Below are 16278 nucleotides of genomic sequence, written 5' to 3'. Positions count from 1 at the left end.
GTTTTGTCAATAGTGATAGAATTTGAGTGGCAAATTATTCTACTTTTTTTTTTTGTTTTTAGTTGAGTTGTAAAGCCTATTTAAAAGGCATTTCTAGTTGCTGAATATTTCATCCCACTGCACTTAAAATTCCAGCAACAGTTCATACCCATTAAATGTTTTGATTAATATTTTTATTTTTCTACTGCATTCATTTCTTGTCTGTTATATTTTTCTTTGCTGTTGTAGTAAATTTGCAGCAAGTCTGAGTTCAACAAAGCTCTCTTCTCCAAAACTGCCAACATTCCTTCATTATTGCTTTATTTTATAAAACATCAACAAGGTGCCATATCCAATACGGATTCAAGCATGACAACTCAGGAAACGGATTCAAGCATGACAACTCAGGAAACTTATCCCTAAATATAACTGCTACAAAGGGTTCTTTGGGACAATGAACAAAACATTAGCTGCAGAGAGAATATTTAAGCATAACAAACTAACCTGCCATAGTAAAGTTAGCCAAGAACCACCATTGTGGTAAGACCAAGGCCTGCATAAGAAGGAAATGAAATGAGAAAGCTGACGATAATGAAAAAATATATCATAAATAAATAATACAAGAGCAGATATCTTACATGTTCTTAGGATCACTACCAGTGATTATTTGCCACTCTTGACCTTCAAGAGTGGGATAACATATCTTGAATGCATGTCTGCTACCAAATCTGCCCATTTCGCTTCAATAAGATCCAGCATGGCATGTGACTGGTTAGCTGTTGCTAGACTGCTTACAATAAACCACATGTTTCCTAGAGAAAAAAAATCAGAAATCCATATGTGATAGCTGTAAGTTTCCAATTAGATAACCTCATTTATTGGGCATCCATTCCACCAACCAAGGAGAAATTTGATATGGGTAAATGTTGAACTTATTAGCTGCATCATATGAGTACTCCTCAGTCTTGTAATGATAAATCTCATTCAGTTTTTGCAAATCAATCCAATAATACTTCCTGATGTGGAATGAAAGAGCAAGTAGGCTATTATTCAGTGCCAAGATAGGATCAGCTGATCCATCTTCTAGAGTAAGTATTTCATGTGCACAAAGTAAGGCAAAATAAAATAGTGCCTACAAGAAAAAAAAAGGGATTAACTGGAGATACCAGAAGAAAAGAAGGTAAACAAATAAGATCTCTCTGTTACCAACTTATAAATTTAAATAATGGCCGATTCATATAGGCTAGTGAGTTAGATCATAATCTGCTATTTCCATCATTATGTTATAAACATACTTAATGCAGAAACCAGATCTCCATGGTGTCAAACATGTAAGCTATGAACTATCTCAAAAATATATGCTATAAACTATACAATCTCCATCATTCTGGGGAGTTGCACCATTCGAAAACAACCAAAAATACAATGAGTAACAATTCCAATAGTTGAACATTTTCTGAATCGACCAGACTGGAATCATATACTTATTACACCTGCCATAAACTCACTTGAGAAGCACCAAGATATGATATCAATTTAACTCAAGTTTGTCAAGTACTTAATCCTAGCTTTAATTTTAAACTTCCACTGTTATTTCCCAAAATGATTTAGTTTTATAATTTCACTTCCAACACAGTTGCTGGAACAAGCTCTTATTACACCATGTGCTAAATTATTTTGTACCCCCACTCTTTTGCTACAAAAGTCACAAGCTCCAAAAAATCAAAAACTGAATACCAAATGTCCATTAGCATTTCAAATGAACCATAAAGGCAATTTTTCCCTTGCTTGAAATAAACAATTGACAGGCACATATGGCTATTCAAACAACTGTTAGAACAAAAAAATGAATATGCCTTGATGATTCCTCATTCCACATACTAATTCTATATTCTAAATTAAAAAAAATACTATTTCAATACTAGGAGAACTAATCACCTCGATTTCGAGAGGATGACCATGAATTCCAATCGTGCAAGAACCATCAGTCACCAATAATGTAGCAAACATGTTAAAACCATAAGCAAGACAAAGCTTCAATATCATTTTAGTTCTAGTTTGCACGTCAACTCCCTCCTGAACAGATAGATCAGCAGAGCACTTTCCATATGCACGCAATCCACCATAAACCTACAAAAGAAGTAGAGGTAAAAAGAATTATGAAAAAGGAAAAAAAAGTAAAAAGTCGTCATGATAAACAAACACAATGCATATGTCATCTTTTGAACAACTTCTGGCATGGTATAAAGTTTGCCGCATACCAGAATAGACTGGTGCAACAACGCTAATTGCTACCTCTCTAAAATAAGGATCCAATGCTTCTTCTATAGCAGAATCATCACAATCCAAGGAAACAGTTTGCACCATGAAACTAGTTGGCATCAACCCCTGATAAGGTCTCTAACAGTCCATCATTTTTCGCAGCTTTGTAAAGAAAATCAAAAACAAAATACATATCAATTATGTCTGAGGTGAGCAAGAGACTAGGATATAATTTATCGGATGGTCATGGCCCCACCAGGGATCGCTCATGCACAGATTTACCTAGTACTCAAAGAATTTTCTAAATTACATCACTGCATGGGTTTTTTAGGTGCCAGTAGTCACATTCTCGCAACTATGAAACAAGTAGTCAATTTTATTCACAATATGGTTACATATCAAGAAGATTCATTAACATAATCATAATCTTATAAAAATATTATAGAAAAGACACATGCTGTCCTGTGTACATTCAACCACACATAAAAACCAGTTATTAAGAATTTATGGAATTATCTTGATAGCCAGATTTGAAAGTAAACTCATTGATAGAGGTTTAACTATGTGGACTACTTATGAACAAATTAGATGGATGCTTATTTGAAAAAGTACATTTCTCTTATATGATATTTTTTTCATGATCAAAAAGCGCCTAATCAGTAGAGAGATTTCTTGGAAAAACCCAGCTGAGATATGAACAATAAAAAGAAAGATGCATATCACGTGTATCTATTGCACTTCTTAATTTACAGAAACAAGCAAAAAAGTGTTTTAGTCCAAACTACCATATACAAATGATTAATTGCCAGAATAAAAAGCAAATGCGATCCTACTAATAAAATTTCACATTATCTGCAACTAAAGGGTATGAAAGATAAAATTCTAAATAATGTCATACTCTCCCTTCAAAAGAAAGGCAATGCCAGAAGGTATAAAGTCATGGATAAAGACCTGATCATAATTTAACATATTGGAACTGGTGGGATCATTGGCAGTAAAAGTTCCAACAGGACTCCCACAGTAATAAGCCACAGAGTCACGCAATAGTTCCCATGCTTCATCCTCAATAGAATCTACAATGGCCTTCTGAAAGTTAGTCGTAACTGGTCCAGCTGCACAATTAGATGTTAAACTCTCCTTTTACTATTTCAATTATTTAACATCCCCAAATTCCAGAACACTCAGTTTGTATCCCCTATAATTTAATTTAGTTCATTAGCACTATCCACAAACCATGCTCCATTTCTTACGGTAGTTGTTCCCCCAAACTTTTCATCGTGGTAATTTACAGCTTAGAAGCTGGAACCTCTTTGTTGTTCTATTCCTAAGCAATCCACTTCTTAACCCCTTAACTAGTTGGGATCCCATGAAACCTAGTGGCATAGTAGGACACATGAAAAATTGTTTAAACCTCTGTGCCCTTTTTTTCAAAAAATTTATAACTCATTTAGGATGAAATCTTGAATCCAATTTGCTAAAACATGGATCAGAATTAAAAGGACTGGGAATAGTTTTAGATAAAACGGGTAAAACTGCCCCAGAAGCTCCCATAGACATAATGCTAATCAAATAATTATAACCTCTCAAACCTCAAACCCTTATTTGATCAAACTGCACCCAAGAGATTCCTGACCCAATCGAAAAAACGCCTTCCTCCACTTTGATTTCAAGAATGATTAACTTTAAATCAAAAAACAAGCAAAATGAACAAATCAAGGCATTAGATTCACTGCAAGTATTTTAATGAAAACTTTCAACTAAATTAGACATTCAGCCCAAAAGCCAAAAATTCAACAATAAAAAGGAAAATAAACTTTGACACTCAAGGAAGACTAATGAAATTGTAACACTCCATCCATCATTGTGCTTAATTAATTTGAAAAACCCTATTTATCATAGCCTTTAGGACACATTGAACTCATTTAATTTACTCCGTAAATTACTATCGTAATTCGTGAATTTTGTAGATTTTAATTTGATTTTATTTAATTTTATCTTAATTAATTCTATTTTTATTTAATTACATTTAATTTAATTTTATTTTATTTAGTGCAAAAAAAAGAAAAAAATGAAATTTTGGAAAAGCGACAAAACGGGAAAAATCCCATGGAAAAATCCTGCGGGGAAGGGAGCTACCTGCACGGGCGCCTGCAAACTGTGCGCGCGCACGGGCACAGTGGGGGTAGGATGTGTGCATAGCGCATGTGTCCCATCCACATGCGCGGCGCGTGGTCAAACCCAGCACGCATCTTATCGCGCGCAGGCAAGCCCTCCGTGCGTCACCTCGCATGTTGTCCGCGCAACAGGCTTGCGCAAATAGGCAACTGTGCGCCTGGGGCCTACAGGCAGTAGGTCTGCACACGAGGAGGCTAGCTTCTGCGTACGCGGCAAGAGGGTCGTGCGCCAGTAGGTTAGCTTACAGAGCCTAGGCGGGCCATTGCCACCTCAGGCAGTGTGCCGCCGGCAAAGGAGACTCTCCTCCCCCGTTTTTCATGCCGAGCATCTTTTTTCTCTCTCTCTTCATCGAATTTCACCACTTGGCATGAATCTGATGGTTCATAATTTCTATAAATAAGGCCTTCCCTTCTCATTCTTCCACAAACTTCCATTCTTCCATTTTTCAAGAATTAGAGAGAGAATAATCTAGAGAGAGAAGGAGAGAAATAAAGAAGAACGGTGCAGAAGAAATTATCAAGGTTTCAGTAAGGAATTTAGTATTTCTTTAAACGTTTTAAGAGATAATTTTAGATAAAAAAATTATTAAATATAATAATTTTGATTTTGCCTGTTTTGCATGTTTTTATGTTCATAAGTCTAATAAATTGAACTATTCTTAATTTCAAGCATGTTATTTTATTTATAAACACCTGACGATTTGCATATAATAATATGAAGTCAGTGTTGTTACCTAGAAAATAAAAAAAAAAAGAAAAAAGTGTGGAATGAAGAATGAATTATTTGAAGTATGTATCTGTATTGACATGTATAATGTATCAAGTGTCTCATTAGTTTTTTTATCTCTGAGGAGTATCTGTTTCTCTAACCCTATTTGGGGTATCTGTTTTTTCCTCCGTCATCTGGTCTGGAAAGACATAAGAGGACTGCTCCCTATGGATGATGGCGTACCCTTCGATGAGAGTGGTGACACAAATCTCTGTTAGGGGTCACCTTTGGCTAAGTACTGTCATGACTATAGAATATCTGATAGGATCACTATCGTCGGCACGGCTGTAGTCATAGATCGTACCATGGTTTGACAAGCTGGAAATGTGCCTGAGCAAATTGTTGTTATCTATATATGATCTGGTCATTCCACATGGGTAGTTGAAAATCTGTATCTGCCTTCAGAAATGAAAATTATAACAAATTCGAAAAGCATGACACAAAAATCTGAGCATTTCATGATTTATTTGATTTTCTCTATTATTTAGTATGATGTGTGTTTGTTTTACTTCTATCAACGTGCAGTTTTCTCTAATAAATAAATTATTTTCATAATGTAAGATAGGTCTACAAAGTAGCCAAATGGTAAGTATTTATGTTAGAATAATTTACTTTTAAAACCTTGCGATATTATTTAAATACTTCTTTCCTTACTAAGTATATGAAACTCATTCTTTCTATGCCTCTCCCCCTCCCCCCGATGAGGAAGAAATTGAGAAACTGCCTGTTGACCTACCTATTGAGGTTTATGAGGATCCTGTGGATCTATAAAACTTGAGTGCTGGATCATTCTCGCACTCTGATGAGTCCAATAACATAGTGAAAGAAGTGGCCCTCTTTTGTATTTTGACTTTATATTTTGTAGCCATTTCTAGCGTCAGTTATATATATGTAAATGAAACTCATATATATTTGTAAGGGATTTGTATTAATTTGTTCTGCTGCATAAAATTTTATCATGCACTCGTAATCCTGTTTCTGTATCTGATACCCATTGCCTTAAGTAGCATTTGGCATGTCACAGAAATGATGCTACAAATATATGTAATACATCTATTCTTCCCCTTTATTTTCAGGAACCAGAGAAGAATTATCTTCTACTACCCAAAAGTCAGATAATAGGAGTACTCAAACGGTGAGAAAAACTCATCAAAAGCCAAAAGCTAATGATTACGAAACAGTGATGCAAATTTTTTGTAAAAAACAACAAAAAGCATCCAAATAACCAGTCAATTCATGATAGAACTTAATAAAAGTCCTACTAATTGGACCATTCATAAATCAAGGATTCCAAAAGAAGAAGAAAAATATCATAGCTTAAATCCAAACCCAGATGAAGTGATATTAAAAATGAACATACTCTAAAACTAAATCAAGAAAATAAAAGAAAAAAAGTGCATACCTTACATGAAATAAAAAGTGGGTTTGTATCGAAGCAATGTTTGAGAGTTGAAAAATCTGGAAAAAGAGAAGACAATGTTGTGTGGTTTCAATATCTCCACACAACCAATAATAATGTAATTGTATATATCATATTTAGTTTTGTTTTGGATAATTGTGGATCATTATAAATAAATAAGAAATTATATGAAAATTCCACTTGCTCTTTTTTTCTCATCTTGTCACTTTGTTTTATTTATTCATTTCATTTTATTATTTTTTAATTCTATATCTAAATTTTCTCTCATTTTTCTACTGTCTTTTCTTTTTCTCTTTGCTTTTTCTTTTCTCTGAATCACATGGCTAATGATAAGTAAAGTGGATGTGAAAACGAAGGAGATATCTTATAATGAGGACAAGCACACTATAAAGGAGTACCAAAAAAAAGTTGTTTAACTTTTGTATCAACAAAAAGGAGTACAAAAAAAATTAAAAATAAAATAGTTCATCTTTGTCTGTTGCAAAATACCAAAGTTTTTATCTTTCTGTTGGTTACATTTCATTGTAGTCACTATCAATTGCCTCTAATTATTCATTGAAGAATTAGTTCTCATAATTGGTCATCAAATACTATATTTTAAACAATAAATATGCACCATTCAATTCACTTATTTATCACAAAAAAGAGATATGTTAATTGATTTATGACGTCAATTATGGATGAAAGCTTACATTTCCTTACTCTTTTCATCAGATGCTTTGATGAATTCCTCACATTTTAATGCCATTCAACAAGCACTAAGACTGCAATTAAAATCAGCTAATATTTTTTAAAATAAAAATTGTGTAAATCTATTGATTAAGTTATATACATCAATCATAACGCAATTCAAATAATCTTCAAGTAAGAATACACACAAAAGTATACTTTCACTCGAGATTAATTAGGCAATATACACTAATTGCAATTCAATACAAGTAACTTTCAAATGATAAAACAACCAAAAGTATAATTTGACTCGAACTTATGACCTCTTGTAAAAAATGAAATGTCTCAACTATTAAACTAATTAATTTATTAATTAAGTATACACATATACCAATCAAATATAAATAGATATTTGGTTAATTAAATTATTAACTATTTATCTACTAGGTGGATGTCTACATACTTTTATCCTTATCTATAAGAGTATGAGTTCAAATCAGATTATACATCTCATGATATATCATTTAACTATTAAAATGCATGAATTTTTACAAACAAAAATTTTACTTGAGAATTTTTATTATTAAATACATATTATAAGATCAATAATAACACACATAAATACTCCAAATTAAAGAGTTTTGAGTTGTGATGATTAGTATTAATTATATACCCTGAGGAGGCTTCTTTGATCTTGAAGCAAAGTTTACAAATCTTAGGAAAATCTACATTAGATACTTTGTCCCTGCAAATTAAGATAAGAAGACCAAATAATTAAAAACCATTAACTAATCAAACGTGGTTAATGACTACTTAGATCTATATCGTGATATATATTATGTACACATACAAAGCTTTAACCATTTCTGATAACGTGATTTTCGATTCAGCTACGAAGGTGGAAAGCAGATCAAAGAAATAATTAAGACCGCAACCAGGTACTCCTTTCATTTCATATACTATTCCAAAAAAGAGATCTATCATGCCCTTTAAAGAAAATCGAATGCAAATCAATCAACAATATGGATATATATACATAATTGATAAACAAATAAGAGAAAAATAGATAAGATTTTAAGCATTAAATCTCTTGTTCTATCAAATGGATCATGTCGAGGAGCTGTGTGCTTCGATCCATCCTATTCGAAACTATTGGAGAAGAGAAATATGGTTTATTCAAGAGGAGGGATATTGTTTTTTTTTTCGAATCTGCAGTACTCACAAAAGCAGTGGAGAGTTATAATGAGTTTAGTATTTATAACAGATTGTTAATAATCTAGGTCATTTCTAGTGATTAATTTTTAGGTTACCAATATTGTATGCATTAATAAACTTGGATATTTTTGAATTTTGTGTTACGAGTTTTGATCAATCTTGCGAACATTTTTCTGAAAAAAGTAATTTTTTTTATAAAAAACAAGAGTTTAATTTAATCCATTTTAATATTATATAAAAAACAAAGATGGTTTTTTTCTAAATAAATTACTTCAATTGATAAAAGGCATTATATTGACAACTTTGTGAACAGTTAATTGCTGTTGAAAATTAGACAATAAACAATGAAATTTTACCAGTGGATTTATTGTCATAAAAAGTAAAAATGCCGCAACGTAAATTTGTGGCAAATAGAGGAAGCCGCTTATCCATTTCATGCACAACCTGTCCATTTCTTTATTTGAAAAAGAAAATTATTTAACATTTATATTGACAAAGAGAAGTATAAAAGAAACTGGAAATAAAATAGTTTTTGTTTGTGTTCTATAATTTAAAGAAAACTCAATCTCCTCTTTTGCAAGACACCAAAACTTCTCTCTCTCTATTAGTTGTATCTCATTATAGTCATCACCCATCACCTCTCGTTATTCATTGAAGTATCAATTTTTCTTATTAGTCATTAAATATTGTATTTTAAATAGTAAATATACGTTATTTGATTCCCTCATTTGTATGAGATTAAATTATTTATTTAAGTTAAATCATACTTTATTATTTGGCTGAACCAAAAATTTAGTCGCATTTCTTTCTGGTACTATATAAGACAGCAAACAATGTAAGTTAGTACAACAACATCCAATACGACATTTACTTTTTACTTTTTTAAAAAATCATGGATCAAAACCATTCTACTTAAGCAAGTGAACAAAAAACTAAGACTCATGAACAATTATATATCTTTTAAAAGTCCTTACTACATCCTTGGCTATGTTATATACTATCTGATTACATATTTACATCCAATTATAAAGAAGATAAACAAAATGTGGAATGAAAGTTACTTTTAAATCCAACTAAAAATTAGACAATAAATGACACAATTTTAGCAACTAATAGATGTTGTCACTAAAAGTCAAAAGGTCACTAACTAAATATACAACAAATAAAGGAAGCAACTTGTCCATTTCATGCACAACCTGTCCATTTCTTTACTTGGAAAAAAAAATTTATTTGACTTTTATATCGACAAAAAGAAATACTTAAAAAGCTGAAAATAAAATTGGTCATCTTTATGTATGTAAACCTAAAGAAAATTTTATCTCCTCTACTATAAGAGATCAAAGCTTCTATCTTTGTATTAGTTGCGTCTCATTGCAGTCGCCATCAATCACCTCATATTATTTATTAAAGCATCAGCTCTCCTGATCAATCATCAAATACTGAATTTTAAACAGTAAATGCATGTAATTTTATTTATTCATATGCATGAGATTAAATAATTCATTCAAGTAAAGTTCTACTTTGTTATTTGATTGACCTACAAAATTAGTTGTATTTTTTTCTAGTACGATATTAGTTTATATAATGTAAGTCAATACAATAACATCCATTTAAACATTTACTTTTTTAAGAAAAAATCATCATCCATTAACAGTAAAAACCATTTTGCTCAAGCAAGTCAACAAAAAACTTAGGTTCATGAATAAATATATATCTTTTAATAATCCTTAGTACATTCCTAGCTAAGTTATGTACTATTCAATTAAAATTTTAAATCTAACTAAGAAGAAAAGCAACAAAATACGAAATGAAAGCTTAAACATCCTCAAGTAACAACCCAAACTTTAGAAAAATATTCATCAAATATAAAATTTGGACATGGTACCTTTAAAAATGGTCCTATTATAGCTAGAAAGTAGAAAATAGATGATATAATTTTAGCGGTTGATTCAAACTATCGCAAACGTTGAAATGTTGCTAGGTAATACGTGACAAATAGAGGAACTCATGTGTCCATTTCGTGCCCACACTATCTATTTCTTTACTTAAAAAAAAGAGTTGTTTAACTTTTTTATCAACTAAAAGGAGTACAAAAAAAATTAAAAATATAATAGTTCATCTTTGTCTTTATTAAGATAGGTCTAGAATGTGAGAACAATTTTAAAACCTTACACAACCTTTTGACAAAGCTATCTTGTAACATCATAGGTATCTAAAAATAGCTCTAGAAGCCAAAAGTTTCCTTATCCTCAACTACCCTTGAACCTTAACATTGTTTATCCCAAATTAGGTAAGCAGTAATGAAGCATTGTACAAGGACCCATGAGTTTTACTATTTGATATTATCAGGACCTTGATGTAATACATTTCGGTTTTATCCAAGTAATACCTTAAAAACAGTATTACTACCTCTTATACCACATATGAGAGAAATTAATATTACTTCTAGACGGTTAAGTAAAGACATTAATTGAGAATAATTGAAAATGCTATATCATTTGTTAGACAAAATGATCCAGTAAATCATTAATTACATATTTTTATAAATATTGAACCTTTCAACATGAATTTCATTAAAATTTCTTGCTCCAATGTACAAATTACTTCAATCTCACTTCTCTCTAGTTATTAAAATTTGATATACATAAAAAAAACATATATCATGTAAATTAAAGAATAAATTTCTTGCTGCCTAATAATACTCTATTGAACTCTCTATAGTGCTATCAAATGTAACAAACTCATTACAAGATATGAGAGAAGGATCAAATGGTGATTTTATACATCTCAAAAGTGCCCAATTAATACCATCAAAAAATTGGGGCTGTTTGATTGTTGTTGCACCCATTGTGGACCCCATTTGCCTTGTGGGGTCCTTAGTTAATAGCCTTGTGATCAAATCCTTTGTTGGCTCCGAAACCATGGTTTCTTTAGGAAACTCAAGTGCTCGACTCATAATATTTGCTAGGGGCAACTCCTGGTCAGCTCCCTAACACAGTATCATCCCATATAACATTTCAAATATGAATATCCCCAGTGTCCACCAATTAGCCATGTTTCCATGCCCTTCACCAGACACAATTTCTGGTGCTAAGTACTTGTGGGTCCTAATAAAAGACATTGATAGACATTCATTGGCTCTATGATGATTTCCACAGCTGTGTGATGTGTTGACTTTTTTCTATTTGTGTTGACTAGGGTGTAAGTAGGAGGCTACTGCAGGTGTGATACAATTGGGTAGAATACTTGATGAATTAGAAAAGTTGGGTTGGTCAACAGGATAACAATTTGTTTTTGTGACTGATGATGCATTTTAATCAAAAATTATGTGAATAGTTGATGTAGAATTATCATCTTTTCGTGAGAGATTGAAGTCAGTCAACGAAATGTGGTCGTCGAATCTTACTAACACGTTTTTGGGCTTCAAATCGCACTAAACTATCCCCATCAATGTTTAAGTATTCTATGACCACTATGACTTCATATGCATAAAATCTGTGAAACTATCCCCATCATGTTTAAGTATTCTATGACCACTATGACTTCATATGCATAAAATCAGTGCAAAAAGGAGAAGGTCACAAATTTTTTTTTTTAAAAAATAAATGAATAAATTTAAATAAGTTCGAAATATATAAAATTGAGTTTAATAAGTTATGCGAATAGCTTGTTGAAAATTTTAATACTTTATTCTATTTAATATATTTAAGAAAATATTTAAGAAATATAATTATCTCATGTAATATTACCCATATTATAAAAATATATAATATATTTAATTTATGACTTTGTAAATAAGTTCATGAAGTTGTAAACCAAATTTCTTCACATTTGAATTTGGCTCTTATACTTTAACATTTTTGGATCATATTAAAATATGAAAAGAAGATTTTATTAATTAATAAAGATGAAAATGAAGATGGTATCTATATATACATATATATATATATATATTTATGCAGAAATATGATAGAGTCAAGAAGGTGCAAAGGAGAAAGGTTAAAAACTTCAAAGAAGATACTTATAATTGGGAATGATATAAATATATAATGTGTGTGTGTCTATATATATATATAACCTTCTCAATTTATCAATACATATACATGTGTGTGCGTGTGTGTATAGATAATTTATTTTCATAAATATCTTTTTCTTTAATAGATTTCGTAAAAATTTTAATTGAATTGAAATTTACAAACTTATATAGTATAAAATATTCTACATTTTTATTAAAAGTTAAATTCATAAATTTTAAATAGAATATAAGAGTTTTAACTACTATCATATTATTTTAATTATTAATAGCTATAATTATGCAGCCTATAAAACAGATTTTCAATAAAGTAAAACTCATGCTGTATAAGTATGCAAATTTAAATTCAGTTAAAATTTTTACAATATCCAAAAGAAAAAAGATATACATGAAAATAAAATGTTACAGAATATGTAAAATAAAATATTACCTTAAGAAGGATTTTCATTTTTTCCTTCACTAATGAGAATTCACGTTTGATTGCATCTAATGCATCCATGCACTTTTTTATTCCAATAAAGAAATTTGAAAAAAAAAAGAGAAAACTCTTTAAAGAGATATATTAGTAATATCTGTAATAAAAATTAAGTATAAAATTTGTTTACCACATGAATATATAAAGACTGTTAATTGATTTATGACCTCAATTGTATATAAAAGCTTACCTTTCCTTATTCTTTTTATCAAATGCCTTGACGAATTCCTCACATTTCAATGCCATTTGACAAGCGCGAAGGCTACAATTAATATCAGCTAATTATTTTGTAAAAAGTAAAAATTAGGTACATCTATTAATTAAGTGATAAGCACAAGAATAACACAATACAAATGATCTCCAATTAAGAACACACATAAAATACAGTTTGACCCAAGATTAGTTAAGTGATATACACTAATTACTATATTACAATTAACTTTCAAATGATGATACGTATAAAAATACAATCTGATTCAAACTTATAATCTCTTATAAAAAAAGAAACACATAAACTATTAAACTAATTATTTAATTAATTAAGTATACACATATATAGTTAATTAAATTAATAATTATATATCTTTTGGATAGATATCTAAGTACATTTATCCTTATCTATAAGAGTATGAGTTCAAATTAGACTATACATCCCATGACATATCATTTAACTATTAAAATCAATGAATTTTTGCTAGCAAAAATTGTACTCGATAAATTTTATTATTAAATATATATTATAAGATCAATAATAATACACATAAATACTCCAAATTAAAGAGTTTTGATTTGTGATAATTAGTATTACTTATATACCTTGAGGAGGCTCATTTAATCTTGATGTAAAGTGCACAAATCTTAGAAAAATCCGCATTAGATACTTTGTCCCTGCAAATTAAGAGAAGAAGACCAGATAACTAAAACCCATCAATTAATCATATATTGTTAATAACTACTCATATCTATATTGAGATATATATTATGTACACATACAAAGCTTTACCCATATCTGACAAGGTGATTTCATATTCAATTACGAAGGTGCAAACCATATCATAGAAATAATTTGGATCACAACCAAAATCTCCTTTCAATTCATATGCTACTACAAGAAAGTGATCTACCATATCCTTTACAAAAATCGAATGCAAATCAATCAATGACATCGATAAATAAATAAAAGAAAAATATATTAGATGTTAAGCATTAAACCTCTTATTCCATCGAGTGGATCATGTGGAGGAGCTGTGTGCTTTGATCCTCCTATTCGAAATGATTGGATAAGAGCTATAACAACCCATACCTCTATAGGGAGTTAGGATACCATAAGAACTTATATTCCCAACACGAATAATACAATAAAGTTGTATCTCTAAATAAAAATAAGTATGTCTAAGAGCAATGTTCACATCCCTCACTAGTGAGGGTTAACCATTAGATTTATCTAAAATTAAAAAAAATATATAATTAAAGTTTGTGTAATTCATCCTTTCTTACACGTGGATCATAGGGAACATTGTCTCTGCTCACCCAAATCAGCTCCTAGAGTTTGTTTGTTCCATTGTTAATCCCATTCCTATTTCCAAACAGCATCACTTTTACCCTCACAGAGAACACTATCTCGCTCACCTAGATTTGCCTCCTAGAATTTTATATTTATTTTGTTTTTAATCCCTATCCAATTTGTTTCCTTGTCTCGACTCACCAATACCACCATTTCCCAAACAGACATAAAGAGACTTAAATATAAAAGATAACAAAATAATAATTCCCAAACAAACATCAGATTCAGACAACTATTTTCCTCTTTTTCTTTTTCCTATCCCTCACCCGTTCTCATCCTTTCAATTTTCCTCCTATGTTTCTAGCACATCTCCTATGTTCTCTCCTCATAGTTGTCCACACGATAATTCCATCATTTTTCCAATCTTTTGTTTATCCTCAGATCTCAGTCTCGATTTTTTTTATTTTTACTCCTAGTTCTAATATGATTTCAACAAAATGTCCCTATTCCCAGATAAACTCATTTCTTCTAAAAAATATCTCAAAAAATTTAGAAGATAAATTTTACTCAAGTGGTGAGAGTCAAATTTCACTTACCTTTTTTTTAGTGATGGTGTTAATCTGATTGACAGATTCCTCCCTTGTTCCGCTCCCGATTCCACTACTAGCTGATTAATCTTATTGAAGAAATCGCATAAAAACTTCCTCTCAGTTTACCCTAACTCTGAATTTTCTTCTCTTCCCCTGTAGCCCAACGTCCTCTTTTAAAATTAAGGAGGAACCTCCAGAACCGTTGAGGATGGCAATGAAATCCCTAAATTAAATAGATATTACAAAATATTTTTTGATAATTGAGGCATAATTAATATTTTTACTTTTAATAATTATGGTAGAAACTAATAACATCTTCTTAAATATATTTATATATTTATTTTTTGAAAAGAAGATTTTTATCTCTTTAATTATTGAAGTAGTAATCAAATTTTTAAATTTTAAAGACTAATGAAGAAAAAAAATCTCTAAACTTTGACTTCTAATAAGCATTCAATTTTCTAAATTTAGATATTCTTTAAGTCTAATCTCATAATAGTTTTTTTTATAGATAACATAATGAAAATAATGTTAAAACTCTAAAATATTTGATTACATAAGTTCAAAAATAAATTATGACACTTGTAGTTTTTTTTTTTTCTTTCTTGATGCTTTTTTATTTTCTTTCAATCTTTCTTTAATGCTATAATTTATATCTATGATGCAATGTTCAGATGGGAAACAATAAAATAGTTTCTTTATAAAATTAACTCTATTAATTTCTTCACCACAATATAATTTCTTTATAATCTTATCCTCCCATTTATTATTGTTTTACGATGTGATCAATTTTAGGTAATTTAATGTAACGGCCCCGGAATTTTGAAATGAAATATGTGTATTAAAAAGGTCAAATGTGGAAGCGGAATAAAAATTTGATTAACATCCCTTACACTAAAACAAAAAACGTGCTCAAAGTATAAAAGAACAAACTAACTAAAAGAGAAACTCGAAAATAAAAGCTATAAATATAACTACGGAGTGTTCAGGCATCCCCTTCGCCGTCTTCCTGCGGAACGGGCTCGGGAACAATGTCTTCCTGATCTGAAATGATTAAATAAGGAATGAGCTACACCAGCCCAGTAAAGACATCACACTATCTCCCCGTCACGGAGGTAAAGGTAGGTAGAAAACACAAAAAGACCAATGGAGCATAATTTACAATAAACTCGTTTATTAACATAAAAA

General features: G+C 30.4%; 1 pseudogene; it reads right to left on the bottom strand.

Annotated features, from left to right (window-relative positions):
- Positions 1–247: 247 nt before the first annotated feature.
- LOC148240176 (neutral/alkaline invertase 3, chloroplastic-like) lies at positions 248–4850 on the bottom strand (annotated as a pseudogene).
- Positions 4851–16278: the final 11428 nt, after the last annotated feature.

The sequence above is a fragment of the Carica papaya genome, chromosome 9 (assembly GCF_054855325.1).
Source record: "Carica papaya isolate Zhongbai chromosome 9, ASM5485532v1, whole genome shotgun sequence".
In the NCBI taxonomy this organism is placed as follows: domain Eukaryota; kingdom Viridiplantae; phylum Streptophyta; class Magnoliopsida; order Brassicales; family Caricaceae; genus Carica; species Carica papaya.
This window is presented reverse-complemented; position numbering and strand designations above follow the sequence as displayed.